The following is a 20,319-nucleotide window of genomic DNA, read 5'->3' on the forward strand; positions in this document are numbered from 1 at the left end:
AGTCCCTTGTATTCGCATGCAACGCAACAACCATCTCCCTTAGCACGCGCCCTGAGAGCTCAGCCTTGGTCCGGCCAAGCAAAGTCATTCACCGTGAAAAGGGGAAACTGACCAGCACAGAGGAAATGTCCACCCCGGCGCCCGGCCACCTTCCCTGGCCGCCCTCCCTGGCCCCCCCAGGGCCCGGCCACCTTCCCCAGCCCCTCGCCCGCCTTCCCCGGCCCCCCGGCCCCACACCACCTTCCCTGAGCACCTGATGGGAGGAGCTGGCCGAGGGTGTGACGGAACAGGCCAGCACCCATTTGGGAATCACCCACATGCACCTGGCACAGGTTATTGGGGTTTGCCCAGCACAGCCCATGCAGTCCAGTTCCTCGGGGCAGAGAGACCCAGCTCTGCCACAGAACTGCCCCTGCCCTGTTAACCTGCCATGGGACTGTGAAATGACCAAGCATTCAGGGCCCTTCATCCAGGACAGCCCATCTGCCACAGCGCAGCAGCCAGCCCAGGGACTGGGTCTTACGTGCCTCCCGCGAGGTCCTTGCGGCACGCAGACCAGGGGGCCCGGGTTCGGGAGCACGCTCAGCGCACGCCCGCTCTCAGCTGTACACAAACACTCTGGAGAAAACAAAGGGGCGAGGTCGCGGTCGGTTCTGAAATCAGATTCTTGGAGCTATTTCAGGCCAGTCAGACTCTCCAAACACTAGGGGAGAGGTGCCAGCTTCTATTCCGGGCCCAGCCCGCGCTGCGCAGCCACGCTCCTGCCTTGCACTTTATTCTGGGGGTTTAGGCTCGTGGCGACACATGCAATCCCCGGAGGCAAATATAGAACGGCCAGACAGAGAGCCAGCGCCTATAAAAAGCAAGAGCTTCCCTCGTCAAGCTTGACAGGTCTTGGAAAACCAGCTCATCCATCGGAGAGTTTTTACAGGTGATGCAATGAGGCGCGATGGGCTGGGCGAGCAGCGCCAGCCTAGGGTGCTGGTATAAATACCACAAGCACAAACCACCTTACCGAACATGACTCAGGGTTCAAACCAAGCACTGAAAAGTTAGGAAGTGGCACCATTAATGCCTGGGCAACCTCCCTTTGGCACTTCCTAACTGCTGAGCGTTGGACTTCGCACCCTTACTAACGTTACTTTAAAACAGGTTTCTCTCTGCAATTTCCTAGGTTTTTAGGAAACCAAATGAACTGGGGAAGAATCCACCAACCCCCCCCGACATGAACTCCATCACGTGACTTCACATCAATCCCCAGGAGTCATCAGCAGGGTTGGACCTTCACATCCACCACACAGACCTCGGCCACTTGAGCTAAGCGTTAACCAACGGCAGTAGTAGGTTGTCATTCTGTACATGGACCAAAGCTAGAGGGGGATGAGCCCTTAGCCGGTGGTTTCACCTCATTCCCGACAGCAGAGGATCGCTGAGCCTTAGAAGCCCCACGTGGGTTCCAGGCTCTGGACAGGAGTGTGCTCTCGTGGTCCCAACCCCATCTGCCCTTTCCCCCGACGCTTGGCCTCTTCTGCCCTGTCCCAGTCCTGGCTCTTCCACACCCTGGCTCCCCGTCCCATTCTCCTCACCCAGCCAGTCCCAGTCTCCTTACCCAGGCAGTCCTAGCCGCCCATCTGGAGTTCCTCTCCACGTCTCCACTCACTGCCAGTGCTCTCCTCCGTCAGCCCCCGTCTCCCTCCCACTCCCTGCCAGCTCGGAGTCCAGTCTGCCTCTGCCCTTCCACCCCGGCCTCCTCCTGCCTCCCCCCAGGATCCCCAAGCCCACTGGTTCCCATCCCCAATATTGGTGCCTTCCCAGACTCTTTGCCCAGCCAGTCCCAGTTCTCCCCCATATCCAGGTTCCTTAGATCTGTCTCCCTTGCCTCCTGCCTCACTAGTTCTCAGTCCAGACTCCTTGCTGAACCAGTCACCCCATTATTTCCCTCCCTGGTTCCCAGTTCCCAACCCTCAGGCCCCGTCTCCCCTGGCCCCAATCTCCCGCACCCCATTTACAGGTAGGCCCTACTCTCCCCTGGGAAGCAGAGACTCAGCTGAACATGAGCGCTCAGCCTGACGCTGATGTGATCCCGGGCTGCGGAAACAGGGAATCTTGAGCAGGAGCAGAGAGGTTATTTTACCTCCGTGTTTGGCCCGGCTGGAATCTTGTGCTCGGTTCTGGTGCCAGCAGGATGTTGGAAATTGGAGAAGGGTCAGAGAAGAGGCCCGAGAATGATGAAAGGTTTAGAAACCTGCCTTACACTGACAGACTCAGGGATCTCAGCCTATTTAGCTTAACACAGAGATGGTTCAAGGGTGTAAGTACCTAGGAGGGGAACAAATATTTAATAACGCTGTGAACAGGGAGGGCTATGACCCCTTGGACCCCAGCCGAACCCTGTCTCAGCCCGAGCTGTTCTGAGGCCCCAGGGCACAGCACTTCCCCGCACACCCCAACGAGGCAGTTCTGAGCCTCACGCCACATATGGCGACTCCCGAGCTCCTGCTAAGCAGTGGGGGCTGTGAGTATAGGGGGAGAGGGCAGGAAAGGTTCTGTGCAGAGCTGCGTGCCAGACAGACCCAGAACCCTCCCATGCTGGCATCTCACCAATGCCCCAGGAAGCTTTTGCCTGGGGGCCAGCAGCAAACTCACTCCTTGCAGCGCGGAGCGGTGGCCCTGGCGCCGGGTCAGAAGCTGCTGGTCCCTTCCCCGAGTGCAGGGGATACTCACGGCAGGAACAGGTGTTCTCCTCGCTCTGCCCTGCCCCATGCACCGCCCTGGCAGTGCCTTGCCAGCCACCTGGGCACCCCGACCCTGGGCACCGAGGGGGATCCTGCCTCTTGGCAAAGGGTTTGCGCCCGCAGGGACAGCCCAGCGCTGCTGCTCCACAGGCTGCCCTGCTACAGGAAGGAGCGAACAGCAGCTATTTCCTTCCAAAATGTCAGCTGCCTCTCGCAGACCAAACAGCAAGCGCTGGGCTCCTGGCAGCTTCCTCCTCGCCGCTGCAGTGAGCGCGCGGCCGTGCGCAGATCCAGCCACGCTCACTGGGAGCGCCAGCGCGAGGCCGCGTGGGGCCGGCAGCGGCACAAGCGTCTCACTCAGCTGAAGACAGGTCATAAAACCCACAGGGCAGCTACCCACTGCAGGGCCTCAGGCGGGTGTTTGCACCTGGGGGGCTCCGTACCTGGCTGCTCCTGCTCTTCAGCAGGGCACAGAAGAAAGGGAAGGAGGCTGACTTCAGGCCTGACAGATCACATGTACTCAGTGGGCCATGACACGAGCTGTGACCCCCCACCCCCAGCACTCACTGCTGCTTTGGTATTACAGGGCCCAGAAGTGCCCTGGACACCTGGCAATGCCAGGAGAGAGAGACCTGCTGTCACGGAGTCCCTGGGCGATGCTCTGGAACTGCTCCCCACCAAGCCAGGCAGGACTCTGGGGAGCCTCCTCTCCCTTGGAGCAGCCTGTCTGCAGGGCAAGCAGCTCCCACGGCTTCACCTCCTGGGTCTCTCCTTGGAGCATTCAGCATCCTCTGCCCCTCCGTGCGCTTCCCACAGCGAGTCCGCCCCGGCGGGGTCCTGGGGAAGCCAGAGGGTCCTGCCCCCCCACTTTGCAGTCAGACGTGACTCTCAGCCAGCCAGTAACACAGAGGTTTATTAGCTGACAGGAACAGGGTCTAACACAGAGCTTGTAGGTACAGAGAACCGGACCCCTCGGCCAGGTCCATTCTGGGGGGCAGTGAGCCAGACCCCCATGTCTGCCCTCACTCCATGTCCCCAGCCAGCTCCCAACTGACTCCCCCTCCAGCCCCTCCTCTCTGGCCTTTGTCTCTTTCCTGGGCCAGGAGGTCACCTGATCTCTTTGTTCACCTTTAGCTATTCCCTTGCAGGGGGGAAGGGCCCGGGCCATTTGCTGCCAGGAGACAGAGTGTCGGCCATTTATGCACGCTGGAGACTTAAGAAATGCACAGGAGAAACTGAGGCACCCACACAGTATTCAGAAGAAACATTAAGAACAGTCCCACTTCGTCACACCTGCCCAAGGAGCTGAAATACCAGGGCCCCAAGCCTGCCATGGTGGGGTAGGGAGACAGCAGGGGACAAGGGGAGGTATTTCACGAAGGGTACAGAACACGCAGCACCCTTGGCTGTGCCCAGGAAGCGGCTCCGAGGAGGGGATGGGTGACACCTACCCTGGAAGCATGTTTCCTGCCATCAGGCCATGTGAAATGTCCCTCTTCCAGCAGGGCCATCCTGTACTTTGCAGTGCTCCACAGGCAGGGGCAGCTCCAGGCCTCAGCACGCCAAGCGCGTGCTTGGGGCGGCAAGCTGCGGAGGGCGCTCTGCCGGCACCGCAAGGGCAGCAGGCAGGCTGCCTTCGGCGGCGTGCCAGCGGAGGATCCGCTGGTCCCGCGGCTTCGGTGGACCCTCCGCAGGCAAGCCGTGGAAGGCAGCCTGCCTGCCGTGCTTGGGGCGTGAAAATGCCTAGAGCCGCCCCGTCCACAGGCCACGCATGGCACGCCTGGCCTCTCCTGCTTCTCAGTGACAATTGCCCGGCCAGCGCTGGTGCCTGGGCTCCCTGCCCCGAGCTCACTGCTCTTAGCACAGGGTCAGGCAAGGAAGCAGCCCCAGAGTTTACCCAGCAGCTGGCAGGCTGAGCCTGCGAGCAGGCGCTGGCTGCTGCGCCTTCGCCTCCATTTGAATATCATTTGTGCACTCGCTTCTTGGTACCATTCAGCCACTAGCCCGGTCCCAGCAGCCTCTGTGCCGCCCAGTGGGACAGCCGGCGTCGACGGGCTAGGCATGCTTTGGAAGCAGCAGCTGGAGCGAAGTTCTGGGAACCGGTGCCGGCCAGTGGGACAGCCGGGGCCGACGGGCTAGGCATGCTTTGGTAGCAGCAGCTGGAGCGAAGTTCTGGGAACCGGTGCCGGGCAGTGGGACAGCCGGGGCCGACAGGCTAGGCATGCTTTGGTAGCATTCAGCCACTAGCCCGGTCCCAGCAGCCTCTGTGCCGTCCAGTGGGACAGCCGGGGCCGACGGGCTAGGCATGCTTTGGTAGCAGCAGCTGGAGCGAAGTTCTGGGAGACCGGGCTCGCCACCGGTGCCTCAGGAGCTCAGCAGGGGCCCCTCCAGCCCATAAAGGGGCAGGGCCCATGGGATAGGAGGGATGAGAGCCCAGAGCCCACTGGCCAGGCGACTGCTCTCTAAGCAGCATGGCCAACCCAAGCATTCACAAATCTCAAGGCAGGCCCTACACAGAGCTTGGGTTCTTTTCCTTGCCTTCTGTGGATAAAGCCATCAGGCGCCATGGCCCAAGCTTTTCTCTGCAACCACCAGGCTACAAACTCCCTTTCCCTTCAGACAGATTCTCACACAATCTCAGGATTCCAGAGGCTGGAGCTTTAGGAAACTCGCCAGAAGAGCTGGCGAAACCCGCCAGGCCCAGGGACATCGCAGGCAGGGGAGATGGAGATGTGAACTCCTCGCCTCTCCTCCATGCTGCCTGCAAGCCCTTCGCTTTGGAACCGACTGTGTGGTTGGGTCGCTTCACGTCTGCCTGTGGTTTCCAGTGCGTTTGTTTCAGGCGGAGCTGGCACCAGCTGTGTTGGAGAGACAGGCTGCTCTAAAGGTTCGGTGCATCAACAGGTTTTTGTTCTTCTCTTGCAAAAGAGCACAGCGTTCACCCTGCCAGTCTTTCGCTGCAGCTGGAGACAAAGAACCAGCTGCTCCGCGCAGGCCAGCCCGCGCTCCCCGACAGCCCACAGTGGAACGATCTGTGCCAGGCGAGCGAGAGAAGGGAACGTCAAGGCCTGCTCCGCACTCACAGAAGAGAGACAGTATCAGTTGTGGAAATAAAATATTTCCTCTTGAGAGCGAAGGTGCAGGGCCCAGCTACAGGCAAAGCCTTTGAAACCCAACGGTCGAGAGCCAGCAGCTCTGCACGTGCCCCCATGGGCTCGACACTTGGGCGGGGTCATCAGCGCAGCAGAGTGGGTGGATAGAGCCCAAGAGAAACCTGGTGCTGCCACATGAATGCTCCAGCAGGAGGCGCTCTCCTCTCAGTCACTTGCGATGCAAACGTGGCACCTAGAGGAGCGGACAGGGAGAGACGCTGGAGGTGGGAAAGCCACGTTCTGAGTACTCACCATACGTTTCACTGTTAACTCGGGTGCCCTTCCAACTCCCATCATCCGTGTTCTACTTCCCACTATCACTGCACCCAAGATCCTCGCTTCCGGTCTCGACACTCTTGCATGGTGCTGTTAAAATGCTGCTGGGCTCTGCCCCTGAGCCGGCTGCATCTCAGAGACCGGTCACTCCGTACACTCCGCGATGTGCTTGGGGATCTTTCAGGATGAAAGTTGCCATGAAAACACAATAGTTCAGGCTCCAGATCTAGTCACACAGTAATCACATTGGCGATATGTAACCCCATGTCCTACTCTGCCACCCGCCACTCAGGGACCAAGCAGTGGAATAAAGATTGGCTGGATCTCAGAGCTCACACTCGACCTACACTTGTCCTCCCCAATAGTGTATTGGCCAGAAACACACAGGAGCAGATACACGCCGGAGAGGGGACTGGCTCCCTGCCTGAAATTTCTGAAGAGCCACGTATGAATTGAAAGTTCAGAGGCGAGATCCTGAACCAACCTGGACCTTTACATTCTTTGCCGGCACATAACGACGCTGCCCAAACACGGACATCTCACTCGGGACTGGTCTGCACATGAAAGTCCATCTGGAGTCAGGCAGGGTGTGCAGTAAACGTAGTTCAGCTGTTCCTGATTAGCTCCATGCGTGGTGGCTGTTATTCCAAATTAGCGTAATCCTAGTTAATCAGGACTAGCTCTTGCGGAATAACACCCCATGTAGACGAGCCCTCAGAAAAACCCGTGGAGAGAATCCAAATGGCGGGAGAAAGAAGAGGAGAATAAGCTGTGAATCCTCGCAAAGAGCTTCTGATGGGGCAATTTTTCACCCTCTGCAGGGCCAGCATGACTGGTGCGGAGAAAGGAAATAAGGAAGTGTTATTTAGTCCTTCTCATAACACAAGAACTAGGGGTCACCCAATGAAATGAACAGGCAGCAGGTTTAAAACAAACAAAAGGACGTATTTTTTCACACAGCGCAGTCAGTCTGTGGAACTCCGTGCCAGAGGATGTTGTGAAAGCCAAGACTATAACAGGGTTCAATAAAGAACTAGATAAATTCATGGAGGACAGGTCTAACAATGGCTATTGGCCAGGCTGGGCAGGGATGGTGTCCTAGCCTCTGTTCGCCAGAAGCTGGGAATGGGCGGCAGGGGATGGATCACTTGATGATTCCCTGTTCTGTTCATTCCCTCTGGAATGCAGGAGGCAGTGATCAGATTTGCCAGTGTCATGTACTTGGAAAGCAGGAGTCAGGCCAAAATACTGAGATTAGTTCAAAAATCCACAAATCAATGCTGTAGTCCTTTGCTTTGCCATTGGGTCCCACTCGAAGGTTTTCAGGCTTCTCTCTGCAACCACGAGGGCTAGAAATGTACAATCACAACAAAGGACTGAAAGGGCAGAGTCTTGTGGAATCACGTGACTCCAGGAGCTGGGGCTTTGAGAAAAACACCAAGTATTGCAAGACGTGTGATACAATCGCAGGAGTTGGCCACCCCGAGAAACCTCCTCACAAACAAAACCTGAAGTTGAATGAAAACAGCCATTCAGCGAATGAGAGATTTCCCGCAGGTGGCATCTGGGTACTTTGTAGCCTCGTCTGCACCAGCGTTTCCCTCCAAACTGCCCGTCCCAGCAGCTCCACAGTGGCCCCGTCTGCCGTAACCACCAGGCTGTCTAAACTACTCCATGTGGGAAAATGGGGCACAAAGAGAGGGATGGAGACATGCCCAAGGGCACACAGGGAGCTTGCCAGTAGAGCTGAGAACAGAACCCACAAGTCCTGGGTCCCAGCCTGGCACTCAGTCCATTAGAGCACATGCTTTTCCATGGCATAAGGACAAAAAATGCATTCATCCCAGGGCAGGATTCAAACGTGCTACTCTGAGGCCAGGCTATCCTCCGGTTGCTGCAGCAAGCACAGTGACTGTGTGTATTTTCTAAGCTCTCTGCAGAAATACCCCCAAGCTTTGTCAATCCATCCAGGCGCCCATTCCCCGAGGCAGCCCCCCGCTCAGCAGAGGCTGAGCCTGCCGAGGTGTCGCAGTACAAACACACTCACAGCGCAGCTTTCCTGCCCGGCTCAGAGTTTGAAAGGTATCCCAGAGCATGTGGAATGCAGAGCTGCAGGAACCCGCCGCAAAGCCCAGGGAGGCTGCCCCAAGTGGACGGCAGTTACACTTTCGCGGAGAGAAGATCAGGGAGTGTTTCAGAGAGAACACTGCAGAGCCCAACCCAGGGAGTGCCTGGGATCCGCGGCTCTTCCCAGCTCTCCGCACCAATTCTCTTGGCAACCTGGGCTCAAGGAAGGAGGCTCCACATGCACCATCGTTCCGGCCCCACAGGAACAACACACGCAGCTCAACACACTGGTCACACCAGCTTCCCCCCGGAGCCACGCACCGCCCGGCTCCATCGCTGCTCCACTGCAGAGAGGGACCTGGCGAGGGCTGTCTGCACCCAGAGCCCCCTTTGCAGGTCAGAGCCAGGAGCTGTTCCCTTCACCTCCCCAGGCACCGCACGCTGCCTGCTGGAACGCTGGCACTAAGCAGCTGGAGACCCCAAGCCAGACCTAACCTCAGGGGCACTGAAACTTGGCTACCAGGGGACAGGAAATGCAGGAGATGGAGTTGAACTTGCCAGGTCCTATGGGGAGCCAGATATGCCGGAAAGAACTGCCAGCCCTCACTCTGGAGCAGGGCGTGTTTGGGAATTGCGGAAGGGAGGGCCTAGCTGGAGCCGGAGCAGACTCGAGCGCTGCACAACCAGGGCCCGACTTCCTCCCTTGTCCAGTTTACTCTGGCGCCTCTCTCAAGAATTGCCCCGCTTGGACGTACACCAGAGAGGCAGGGATCGGGCCCAAGCAGCCAGGGTCCTTGGGCAGCAGGATTCTCAGTCCCAGGCTGAGAGCCGCTCTGCAGGGTCGCTTTCACTGGTGCTTTGCAGAGCCACAGGGAGCGGGGAGTCCACAAAACGGCAGAGCCCCAGGGCACCCATGCCAGTCCGCCCTGCCCAGCCCACACCCTGCCCGTGTGCTGCGCTGGCTGCACTGCCAGGGAGCCTGCACACCCACACGGGCAGGCACTGGGTTCACCCCTTTGGGTGGCCCTGAGCAGTGCCCTAGGGGGCTGCCCCAACCCCCTGGCACAGGCGTTTCAGGGCAGCAGTTTAGGGGAGGGAGCAGGGGGAAGGCTGGGCTCTCCGCAGGCCAAGCACCCAGCCCAGCAGCTGTATGCAGAAGGCCCGGCCCAGGCCCCAGGCCAAATGCAGAGCTGCTGCCTGGCAGCAGGAGGCGCTGCAGGATTATTCCCCAACTGCGCTGGGCTCTGAAAGCTCCACGGGGCTGGGACCCAGGCTCCCCCCGCCCTTTCCCTGCCTGCCAAGAGCAGTGCAGCGGCAGCACTCAGCTCCCTTGGGCACTGGGTGCCAGGGCCCAAGGAATGGCCCCCCCAGAAGCGATGCTGCCCATCACCCCAGCACTAGGCCTTTCCAGGAGAAGGAACGCAGCGCGGAATCTCATTCCTGGCTGAGGATAACAACTCGCAGCCCTCCCAAGGGAGCAGAGCTGCCGGGGGCTCGCCTGTGGGGGCAGGGGCTATCATGGCCGTGCCTAGAGCCCCCGTGCAAGAGCAGCTCTGCAGACAGTAATCTGAGCGGGAGGACGCGACTGGGCAGCTTAGCAAGCCCCGGGGAAGCCTAATCTCTGCTATTAATGCCAGCGCCCCCCTGGTGGATAAACCCAGACACGGATTAGACAGGCCTTGGAGGCACTTTAATAATGGCCCCCGTGGCCACACGGCCCAATTCCTCTCGCCCCGGGGGGGAAACAGGGGCTTGACCAGCTGGAGCCAGCGAGGCACAAAGCAGGGACCCACCAGTGTACAGGCTCTGCCACAGCCCAGCCCAGGGGCTTTCCCTGCCCAGACGGGACTCCCCAGGGCAGGAACTCAGAGGCGGGCGCCGCCTCGGCTCAGCCAGCTCCATCCCATCCAGCCACTTCCCCTCTCCCGAGGGGCCCAGCAAGCCCAGTGCCCCGGTGCCTCTCCTTGCAGCCAGGGAAGGGCTGAGGCCTGCACTATTTCCCCCTCTTCCCTCCACTGCAGTAGAGCAAGGCAGCGGCTAGCACACTGGGACAATCGAGGGTTAAACCGAAGCGTCCCCCCTGCAGTAAGGGGCCCAGGAACCCGGGCTCTGCTGGCCTGAGTGCAGCCAGCCCTGCCTGGCCTCCCACGGGAGCTGCTCCTTTGCACTTCGTCGGGCTAGGACACGCAGCGGAATCGGCACCTGGACGCCCCCCAGTTCTGTGCTGCAACGCTCTGGCTGGGCCACCGGCGGCACTAACCCCGACCCACATCTAAACCCTGCCTGCAGGAAAGGCTCCAGCGTCTATACCAGACCTGAGCCCGAAGGCGACCAAGCCTGGGTGTCGTTACAAGGGGCAGCCCCTGGGTGATCTGAGCTGCAGATCCAGTGGGTTCCCCAGCACCCCAGGCAGGCCTGCGCTCCGGGGCTGCAGATCCAGTGGGTTCCCCGGCACCCCAGGCAGGCCTGCGCTCCGGGGCTGCAGATCCAGTGGGTTCCCCGGCACCCCAGGCAGGCCTGCGCTCCGGGGCTGCAGATCCAGTGGGTTCCCCGGCACCCCAGGCAGGCCTGCGCTCATCCGGGCTTCGCCCAGGCCCGTTTAGAATGAGTAGCTCAGCTGGGATAACACATCCCCGGCTTGGTGGAGGATTCAGCTGTGCAGGCAGCATGGAAAGCTCGTGACCTAATGTGCAGGCCCCACCTTCTCCCCAAAGCACAGTCCCTTTCAAATTCTATTCCCAGAGCCCCATGCTGGTTCCTCGCTGCACGCTGTGCCCTCCTGCTAAAGCAAGCAGGGCTTAGCAAGCCGTAACCCGGAGCCCCGCCCCGCCCCCCATCAGCCCTACCGAAATAGAGGAGCAGACTCCAGAGCAGGGCTGCTGCCCATCCCAGCACGGAGGAGTGTAGATAAAGCGACACATTTAGAAACAAGAGATTATTTCAAGCGCTTACAGTGGCCAGGGTCTGGGCGCTCTGCAGCCGTCTCCCCACCTTTGCTGGCTCATGGGCTACAGGATTAGCTCTACCCACCTTTCCCGAGTGGGCAGGGAGCGCAGGGCAAGGGCTGCGCTGCAGACGCGCTGTGGTGCGTTTCAAAGGGGTGCGCGAGGGGTGGCAGAGGCCAAGGCTGCTGGACAGCCGCTCTTCTCAGTTCCTAACCTGACACACTGGATCAAACAAGGTATTTTCCCTACACGATGAGCCATGTCATTGAGATCTCAATCTGGAGCAGAGGTTCCCAGCCAGGCCTGCCCTCAATCTCCATAATGCAATCACTGGCTGAACAAAACCCTCCCAGATACCGACAGAGGCTCGGCAGGGCCCCACTGCAAAGCGTAACCCTGTTGTACAAAACATGCTGCCTGCCACTCCCCGCCGGATGCACCCCAGAGCCACTCCGGGGACAGACTCCCAGCCTGCTGCCAGTGTCAGGGTAGCATGAACCCCGGCAGACACACCGTGCGGTGCTGACCAGAGGGCTCCCCGAAGGGGACCCCCAACCTTGTGCACAGCCAGAAGGATGTGGCTCACAATGCCAGGCCTGGACGGTGAAGGAAAGCATCCATGGCTCCAGAGACACCTTCTGGCCACTTCCAGCTAATCCTTCCATTGCCCCAGTCGATCCCCCAAAAGGGGTCAGGACTCTACCCTGGACGGGCACAGCCAGGACAGGGAATCCAGCAGAGCGCGAGCTCTGCTGAGCATCCCACGCTCCACAGAGACTCCCAGCTCAACTCTGCCTTTGCCACGTGTGCCGCAGTAGGGAGTGGGGCGGATTGACCTGGGAGTGTCGGCTAGTTTTACTGGGGCTGTCTGCATTGGGAATGGGAGAGCAAGGGATGATTTTACTGGAGAGTTACCTGAGCTTGAAACCTAAGCCAGGAGGGGGGAGGTGCCAGGTGACACCTTTGCCCGAAGCTGGGGGAAGGGGGAGAGAGACGGCTAGAGGGGGCTTTGCTTTCAGTTTTGGGCTGGGTGGTGAAACGCAGGGAACCCCAAAGCTAAGATCTCAGCTCCCTAACACCCCCCCCCCAGAAGGACTTGACTGAGGGGCCCTGGTTGTACCTACAAGCCCTGCTTGGGACTGTGTTCCTGTCGTCTAACAAACCTTCTGTGTTACTGGCTGGCTGAGAGTCCCGGTGAATCGCAGGAAGTGGGGGGTGCAGGGCCCTGACTCCCCCCACTCCGTGACACCACGTCTGATTCATTTCTAGGGGAGGCAGCTCCCAGGGCTTGGTAGCCTGTGCCCTGCCAGATCTGGGCAAGGCCCTGCCAGAGCAAACTGGCTGCCAGCCCTTCAACATCCTCTGGCAGGCCAGCCATGAGCTGGTGCCTAGGCAGGGCTGCTGATCTGTCTCCAGCCACAGCGTGGGCATAGGCGGGCTGGGCTGGGCGAAGGGAGCGAAGGATTACGCATGGTTGAGCGGGGAATGGGCCTGGAGACACAATTTCATTGGATCCACTACGCTCAGGCAAGCACCTACAATAGGACAAATCCACTTAGCTGCCAAACTAGGCCCAGATGGCCCTAGGGGGCCCCAGTAGCTTTCAGCATCTCAGGCCATTTTCTGTGCACACTCGTGGGGAGGGAGGGGGTCCTGAGAACGTGGTCCCTTGTGGCTGGCGCCAGTGGCTTGGACACAGGCTAAGTCACGAGTCTGAGCCACAGGCCAGCCTGGAGCCCGGCCGGCTGAGGCTGCCTAGAACAAGGTGGGAAAAAGCTGGTGCCGTTCTCCGGCTGAGTCGTTCAAGTCAGCTCCTTGCGCCATTTTCAGGGGCAGCAGCAGGACCCTGCATCTTGGCCAGCCTCCCTCGCCTTGAGTGGGACGGACTCGGACGTCCCAGGCTGCTGATCACAGCAGCTGGCGCATTCACCTCCTCGCCAATGCCCTGCTGGTGCCACCCTGGCGCTATGCAGGGGCCTCAGTGACTGCAATCCACACCAGCCAGGCAGGGTGGGGGCTGTATCTTGACATTTACAAACTCCTTCCTTTGGGTCCAATGCACGTGGAAACACCATCCACCGGCTTCTCCCCCATCCTCCCTCTTGTACATTCATCTCATCCCCTCCCTCTCTCCAAACAATGCCACGGCTGCTGGCACAGGCTGGGTGACGGTCCATGCTGCTGTGGCAGGGGTCAGCAGCCCAGCCTTTTCCCACAGGGAGGAGGCACAACAGGGTCAGGCTCCCAAAATCCTTGTCCTTCTTGTGACCCGCACAAGGGACATGGAGTCACTCGAGGTTGGGTCTGGGGAGGTGCCGAGCGCCCTCGATGCCCAGGGGCACCAACGGGAGTCGAGGGATTCTCAGCGCCTCGGCTTGGCTAAGGGGCGTTTGAGAGCCGCAGCATGGAGTGTAACCGAAGGACACAGCAATGGGGCTGGGGAGACGGATAGCAAACGCCAGCTCATCTCGCCAGCAGCAGCACGCGCCCCCTGCTCCCTGGGAACACTGCAGCACGGTCACAGGCACCCCCAGGCTGCACAAGGCCAGGGAATCCTGGTGTCACGGATGAGGAAGGAGCCAGCAAGGGCTGCCTTCACCTTTCACAACCAGGCCACACCTCTGCCACGGGAAGTGGGGTGAGCGGCCAGGACCTGCATTCACACTGATTGGCAGGGGGCTGGGCTATACAGCAAGCGCCCTCTCTCTTCCCTTCTGGAGTCCTAGCCTGAAGGGGAAAACGGGGGCTCACCGGGGGAGCAGGAAAGCGCAATTGAAGTATTTCAGGGACACTGTCCACATCCAGGAACAGCCGTGACTGGCAGCCCACTCGAGAGCCAGCTGGGGAGGACAGGACCGAGGTCCATCGACAGACCCACGACTGGGGCCCAGGCTAGAACAGCCGGGGCACTGCCCGTCAGGAGTGAGGTCAGAGCAGGAGGGGAGCGACCCAGGCCTAGAAGAGCAGTGGGGGGCTGTGGGTCAGGATTGAGGGGCACCAGCAGAGGCGCAGGGAGTTTTCAGGATTCCTGCCTACAGGACAGCTAGCACTAGGCAGTTTTATCAGTCACTCATCTGAAAAAGCCGAGAGAAATTTCCAAACCCCACCACATCAACCATCCTTCCATCCCACACACAACCTCCATCTCCACATCCCTACTACTGTCCTAATACTCCACACATGCTATTATACTTATACCGGAAACCCACTGGCCGCTATACTTACACCACATGCCTCCACTTATTACAGCTTTACACACCACACCCCATCCCACCACAGCACCACCATCCATTGATACACACCAAGCTCCAAGATATACAAGACATTAAACACCTACAAGATCAAGATCTCATTCTACACCCTAATCTACTACCATCCTGAAAAAAAAAACCCACCTGCTGAAGTGAAAAAACAGATTGACAGCCCAGAGCCCCCACCCAGAAAAAAGACTACAGGCCTAAAACAAAAAACAACACAACCAGCCCCCAACTCCCGTATCCTCAAACCCTCATCAAAAATCTCCAGCGTATCATCAAAAGATCATCAAAGATCTCTAAGATCTTCACCTCACTTGGGGAGACTCCCCAGTCCTCAAACCTAGAGCCTCCCAACTCCCAGCCAAGCCTCACAAATGCAACCCAAACAACACAACATAACACCTAACTCAGGAACCCGAACCCAGCTCAAGCCAAGCCCCCATTCAGCTGACCCACATATCCATCACACCCATCACATCACAGACACATCAGACACACATCACACACACACATACCAACGTGATATGCATCACATCGTGATATATATGCCATCATCTGCCCAATGCCCCTCTGCCATGCCGGACAGTCAAAAAACAACATCTCTCTACGAAATAAAAAAACACACAATCTCACATCAGGAATCAAAACATAAAATTCAAAAACAACTTCAACCCAACCTTTCACTTAACCTTGTGACAGGCAATTTGCAACAAAAAAACAAAAAAAAAAAAAAAAAAAGAAGACAAGAGAGACTTGAATTAACTTGCATTAATGCAAACTAGATACAATTAACTGTTGTTTAAACAAGACTGGGAATGGTTGGGTCATAATCAATTGAATCTATATCCCTATATTAAGTTCTCCCTCACTCCTTCTATGGCCATCTTAATTATCACTTTTTTTTTTTTTTTTTTTTTCCTCCTGCTAATAGCTCATCATCTCAATTCAATTGACTCTGCCTGTTGGTATGCATACTTCTTTTTTTTCATGTTCTCTGTATGTATAAATATCTCCTGTCTGTGTGTTCCATTCTATGCATCCGAAGAAGTGAGCTTTAGCTCACGAAAGCTCATGCTAAAATAAATTTGTTAGTCTTTAAGGTGCCACAAGTACTCCTGTTTCATTTTAACCTGCAAAAAGTTACACACACAAGGCAGGGCTCATCCTTGCCAGCAGGGAGCAGCAGAGCCAGCCAGACGGACGGACGGACGGACACCCCGATCCAGGCACCAACCCGTCACTACTTATGCTTTAGGGACACAGAGGAATGACTATTAAACACTCGTTTTAAAATGTCTGTTGTGACCAAAACCCCCTTGAGAAGTGCCAGCTCCTTACGACATGTTTGTGCAGCACCCAGCCAGCGGGCCTCTGGCTGCTGCTGCGATACACATCAGGATCGATAAGGCCGAGTGACGCTAGAGCCTTAGCAATATTAGCCTCGCTAAAAGCAAACAGCGCTCCGTCTCAGGAGAGATTTCCCATCTTTTCATGATGCTCCAGCCTCCGTCAGAAACTGTATTTTTCCTTCACTCTCTAGGAAACACAATTCACAAAGACACATTTTAAAGCAAAGTTTCTACTCGTGATGGGATAAAGATGAAACCCTTGTCCTGTTGCACTATTTAACTGAATCGGTGTGGAAACTGGTGTGACCAACCCCCTTTTATGAGCACTTGTACATTGATTTCAGCGTGCCTGACACTGAGTTAGCTTAAGCAGATGCGCTCTTAAGCTGAATTAAAGAGAGTCAGAGCCTGAATTAGGGTGTTGCACCCATCTCACTAAACCAGGCTGTAATCCATTTCAGTTAAATCAGCGGAAGCTGGGTGTCTAGACACAGACTTTTCCCAAAGGAAATCCGCTCCTGGAAGCCTAGGCTAATACGTCTCCCAGACACTGCAGCCCCGTTCCATCAGGGGCCTTAAGAAGTTAGAGATCAAATGAGGGCTGTCAATTAATCACAGTTAACTCACATGATTAACTCAAAAAATTAACTGTGATTAAAATAATTAATAGTGATTAACCACACTGTTAAACAACAGAATACCAATTGAAATTTGTTAAGTATTTTGAATGTTTTTCTAAATTTTTAAATATATTGATTTCTATTACAACACAGAATACAAAGTGTACAGTGCTCACTTTCTATTATTTTTATTACAAATATTTGCACTGTAAAAATAATAAACAAAAGAAATAGTATTTTTCAATTCACCTCAGACAAGTACTGTAGTGTAATCTCTTTATCATGAAAGTGCAATTTACAAATGTAGATTTTTTGTTACATACCTGCACTCAAAAACAAAACTTCAGAGCCTACAAGTCCACTCAGTCTTACTTCTTGTTCAGCCAATCGCTAAGACAAACAAGTTAGTTTACATTTATGGGAGATAATGCTGCCTGCTTCATTTACAATGTCACCAGAAAGTGAGAACAGGCGTTCCATTGGCACTTTTGTAGCCGGCATTGCAAGGTATTTACGTGCCAGATATGCTAAACATTCGTATTCCCCTTCATGCATTGGCCACCGTTCCAGAGGACATGCTTCCATGCTGATGATGCTTCTTAAAAAAATAGTGCATTAATTACATTTGTGACTGAATTCTTTGGGGGAGAATTGTATGTACCCTGCTCTGTTTTACCCGCATTCTGCCATATATTTCATGTTATAACAGTATCAGATGATGACCCAGCACGTGTTATTTGATTTACGAACACTGTCACTGCAGATTTGACAAAGCACAAAGAAGGTACCAATGTGAGATTTCTAAAAATAGCTACAGCACTCAACCCAAGGTTTAAGAATCTGAAGTGCCTTCCAAAATCTGAGAGGGACGAGGTGTGGAGCATGCTTTCAGAAGTCTTAAAAGAGCAACATTTAGATGTGGAAACTACAGAACCCGAACCACCAAAAAAGAAAATCAACCTTCTGCTGGTGGCATCTGACTCAGATGATGAAAATGAACATGCATCAGTCCACACTGTTTTGGATCATTATCGAGCAGAATCCATCATCAGCATGGACACATGTCCTCTGGAATGATGGTTGAAGCATGAAGGGACATATGAATCTTTAGCGCATCTGGCAAGTAAATATCTTGAGACGTCAGTTATAACAGTGCCACGTGAACGCCTGTTCTCATTTTCAGGTGATGTTGTAAACAAGAAGCGGGCAGCATTATCTGCTGCAAATGTAAACAAACTTGATTGGCTGAAGTAGGACCAAGTGGACTTGTAGGCTCTAAAGTTTGACATTGTTTTATTTTTGAATGCAGTTATTTTTTGTACATAATTCTACATTTGTAAGTTCAACTTTCATGATAAAGAGATTGCACTACAGTACTTGTATCAGATGAATTGAAATATGCTATTTCTACTGTTTTTTACAGTGCAAGTACTTGTAATCAAAAATAAATATAAAGTGAGCACTGTGCACTTTGTATTCTTTGTAATTTAAATCAATATATTTGAAAATGTAGAAAACATCCAAAAATATTTAAATAAATGGTATTCTATTATTGTTTAACAGCACGATTAATTTTTGTAATCACTTGCCAGCCCTAGATCAAATATTTTTAGGGAGGAGCTCAGAAGTGAGATCAGCTACACAACACGTTTCCACACATGTGCATCTGCCACACACTGGCTAACACACAGCAATGCAAGCCTGTCAGCTCATAACCCCAGCACCAACATCTCTCCAGATCACACTGCCGCACAACCCTGACCGTGCTCTGCACCCAGGGATCTCCAAGCACCTCACAGAGGAGGCTAGTAATTCCACCGATGGGGTAACTGGGGTGCAGAAACTCCCCCAGCATCGCACAACGGGCCAGTAATCAACCGAGTCCTCCTGGCTCCCAGGCCAACTCGGCCCCGCCGTCCCTAAGACATTACTGTTCCGCACCCATCCTTTCAGTAGAAGCTACACCTGAGATCTGATGCTCTATTCAGAGCCCATCCTTACGCAGGATTCCCTTTTTCCAAGCTGTCTGTTACAGACGTACTGACCACACAGCCAGGATCAAAGCCATCTTGGCATTCAGAAAGCAAGAGGTCTGTGCTGCAGATCCACTTCCCAGAACACCTCCTGCACAAGGCTACACTTCACAGGCACACAAGATGGGCAAGCAACGCAGAGGCTCAGACTATCAGCACCTAAGTTTGCCCATTAATATTTTTTGCTGCAGTCAGCCAGTTTCTGGGCAGGGCAGCCCCCTTCCCCACTCTGAAGGTCTGGAGTGAAACGATCCTGCGTTCCATGCCCTCTGAAGAGCGACAGCTGCTACAGTGCCGATCAGCCAGCTACGGGGTGAACCAGCCCACATGCTGCTCTCTGAACCTTTGTGGGTCCCTAACCAGGGCTTTTCGGCTCTCCTCTGCTGGCATGGCCACAGCAGCTCTGCCTCCCCAGCCAACGAGCAAAGCAGCTGGGCTTTTAACACAGACCAACGAGGTTTCTCTCGAGTGCGGATTCATGGCCGGTGCATATCCAGTTAAGAGAAAGGTACCTGACTCCCAGGGCCTCGGGGCAGCAATAGCCTCCGTTCTCCAGCACCGGGCACTAGGCTCCATGCAGCTGCACGGGCTAGCTGAGTTCTGGCACTGAGCAGTGGCGTGGGCAAGCCAGGCTCTGGCATGCAAGCACCAAGCTCCAGAGAAGCAACCGAGCAGCCCAGTGAAATGAATCAAGAGACCTGGAGAAAGGCCTCATACAAATGGGCAGAGCCCAGCTCCACTGGGATTTCTTCACGTTCGCTGCTCTTCTGGGCCCCTAGTGCACTGCAGGAGACTTCGACCTCATCCCACGGGATCCCCCAACTGCGTGGGGAGAGAAGCTACCTAGAAACCTGGTCAGATCAGACAGGGGAGGGAAGGAAAACAGACTCTCCTCTGGGCTGAGATTGGGGGTTCAGGAGCTGGGATTTCTATTCTGGGGGAAATTCTGACATTTTGGGATAAAACCATTCTGGACTGAAAAGAAAAAGCTGAAATCTCAAAATTTCCTGCAAAACGAAATAGAACAATTGCTTTGATTTGGGACTTTTACATTGTATTAAAATATGAAATACGATGCAATATGTTCCTAAGATTGAGTATTATATAAACATTGTATTAATATTACTGCTTTAATATAAAAATCACAATGTTTCATTTGGACTTTTTCCATCAACATTTTAATTGATGTTGAAACATTCCCACAAAACGTTTTGATTTCGACAAACCTGCATTTTTCAATGGAAAACTGTTCGGTGTAAAGTGCCCCCAGCTTTAGAGGTTGCATTATGGAGAGTCCGCCCCCAAAATAATGAATAAAAACCCACTGGCCGTTGGAGTCTGTGGAGCAGCCGGGCCGTCCCCACGTACCTGACGTACTCCCAGCACCTCAGAGCAAGTGCAAAACCGGCCCTTGCCTTAGCACAAGAACGTGACTTGCTCCTACAGTGGCACTGACCACACCCTGGGGAGGGGAATCGGGTACATCAGCGTATCAGCAACTAACCCTAATGCAGCCTGATAGCACTGCCAGTAACTGGGCCTTCGCAGGGCCACTCTGCATGGCGCAGATGCACAGCCCGACAAACAGAGCTAGGTTTGCCTTCTTCTTCAACTAGAGACAAAAAGGGGAGACAGCGAAGGGTCCATGTCTGATCTGGGGAGGAATAAAGAGAGAGGGGACCCGGCTGAGGGAGGAACAAAGGGAGACGGGGAAGGGTCCATGTCTGACATGGGAAGCAGCCACCTCATTTTTTTCCAGGTCTAAGCCAAGCCCGAGGCATTGCAAAGCCACACCTATGTCTCAAACCAACCAGGCCTTGTCTGCAAGGAGTCTGGGGCCACTCTCAATTAAACCCTTCAGAGGCAAGGGCAGGCACTGCCTCTT

General features: G+C 55.2%; 1 protein-coding gene across 6 annotated transcripts in view; it reads right to left on the minus strand.

Moving 5' to 3' along the window:
- LOC120392110 (signal transducer and activator of transcription 5B) overlaps positions 1 to 20,319 on the minus strand; it is a 46,715-nt gene that overhangs the window by 13,334 nt on the left and 13,062 nt on the right. The window contains exons 2-3 of one of the 6 annotated variants that reach the window (XM_039516596.1): positions 6,648 to 6,995; positions 6,140 to 6,340 (exon numbers count right to left, since the gene is read on the minus strand). The exons of 2 other annotated variants lie outside the window; for them this stretch is intronic. The gene's annotated coding sequence lies outside the window, so the exon portion shown is untranslated. Of the gene's footprint in view, positions 1 to 2,134; positions 2,398 to 2,724; positions 2,987 to 6,139; positions 6,341 to 6,647; positions 6,996 to 20,319 lie in introns of those variants that run through there. 3 more of the 6 variants (XM_039516599.1, XM_039516597.1, XM_039516598.1) reach the window with 3 other exon arrangements.

This window comes from Mauremys reevesii, linkage group 27, assembly GCF_016161935.1.
Source record: "Mauremys reevesii isolate NIE-2019 linkage group 27, ASM1616193v1, whole genome shotgun sequence".
NCBI classification, from domain to species: Eukaryota; Metazoa; Chordata; order Testudines; family Geoemydidae; genus Mauremys; species Mauremys reevesii.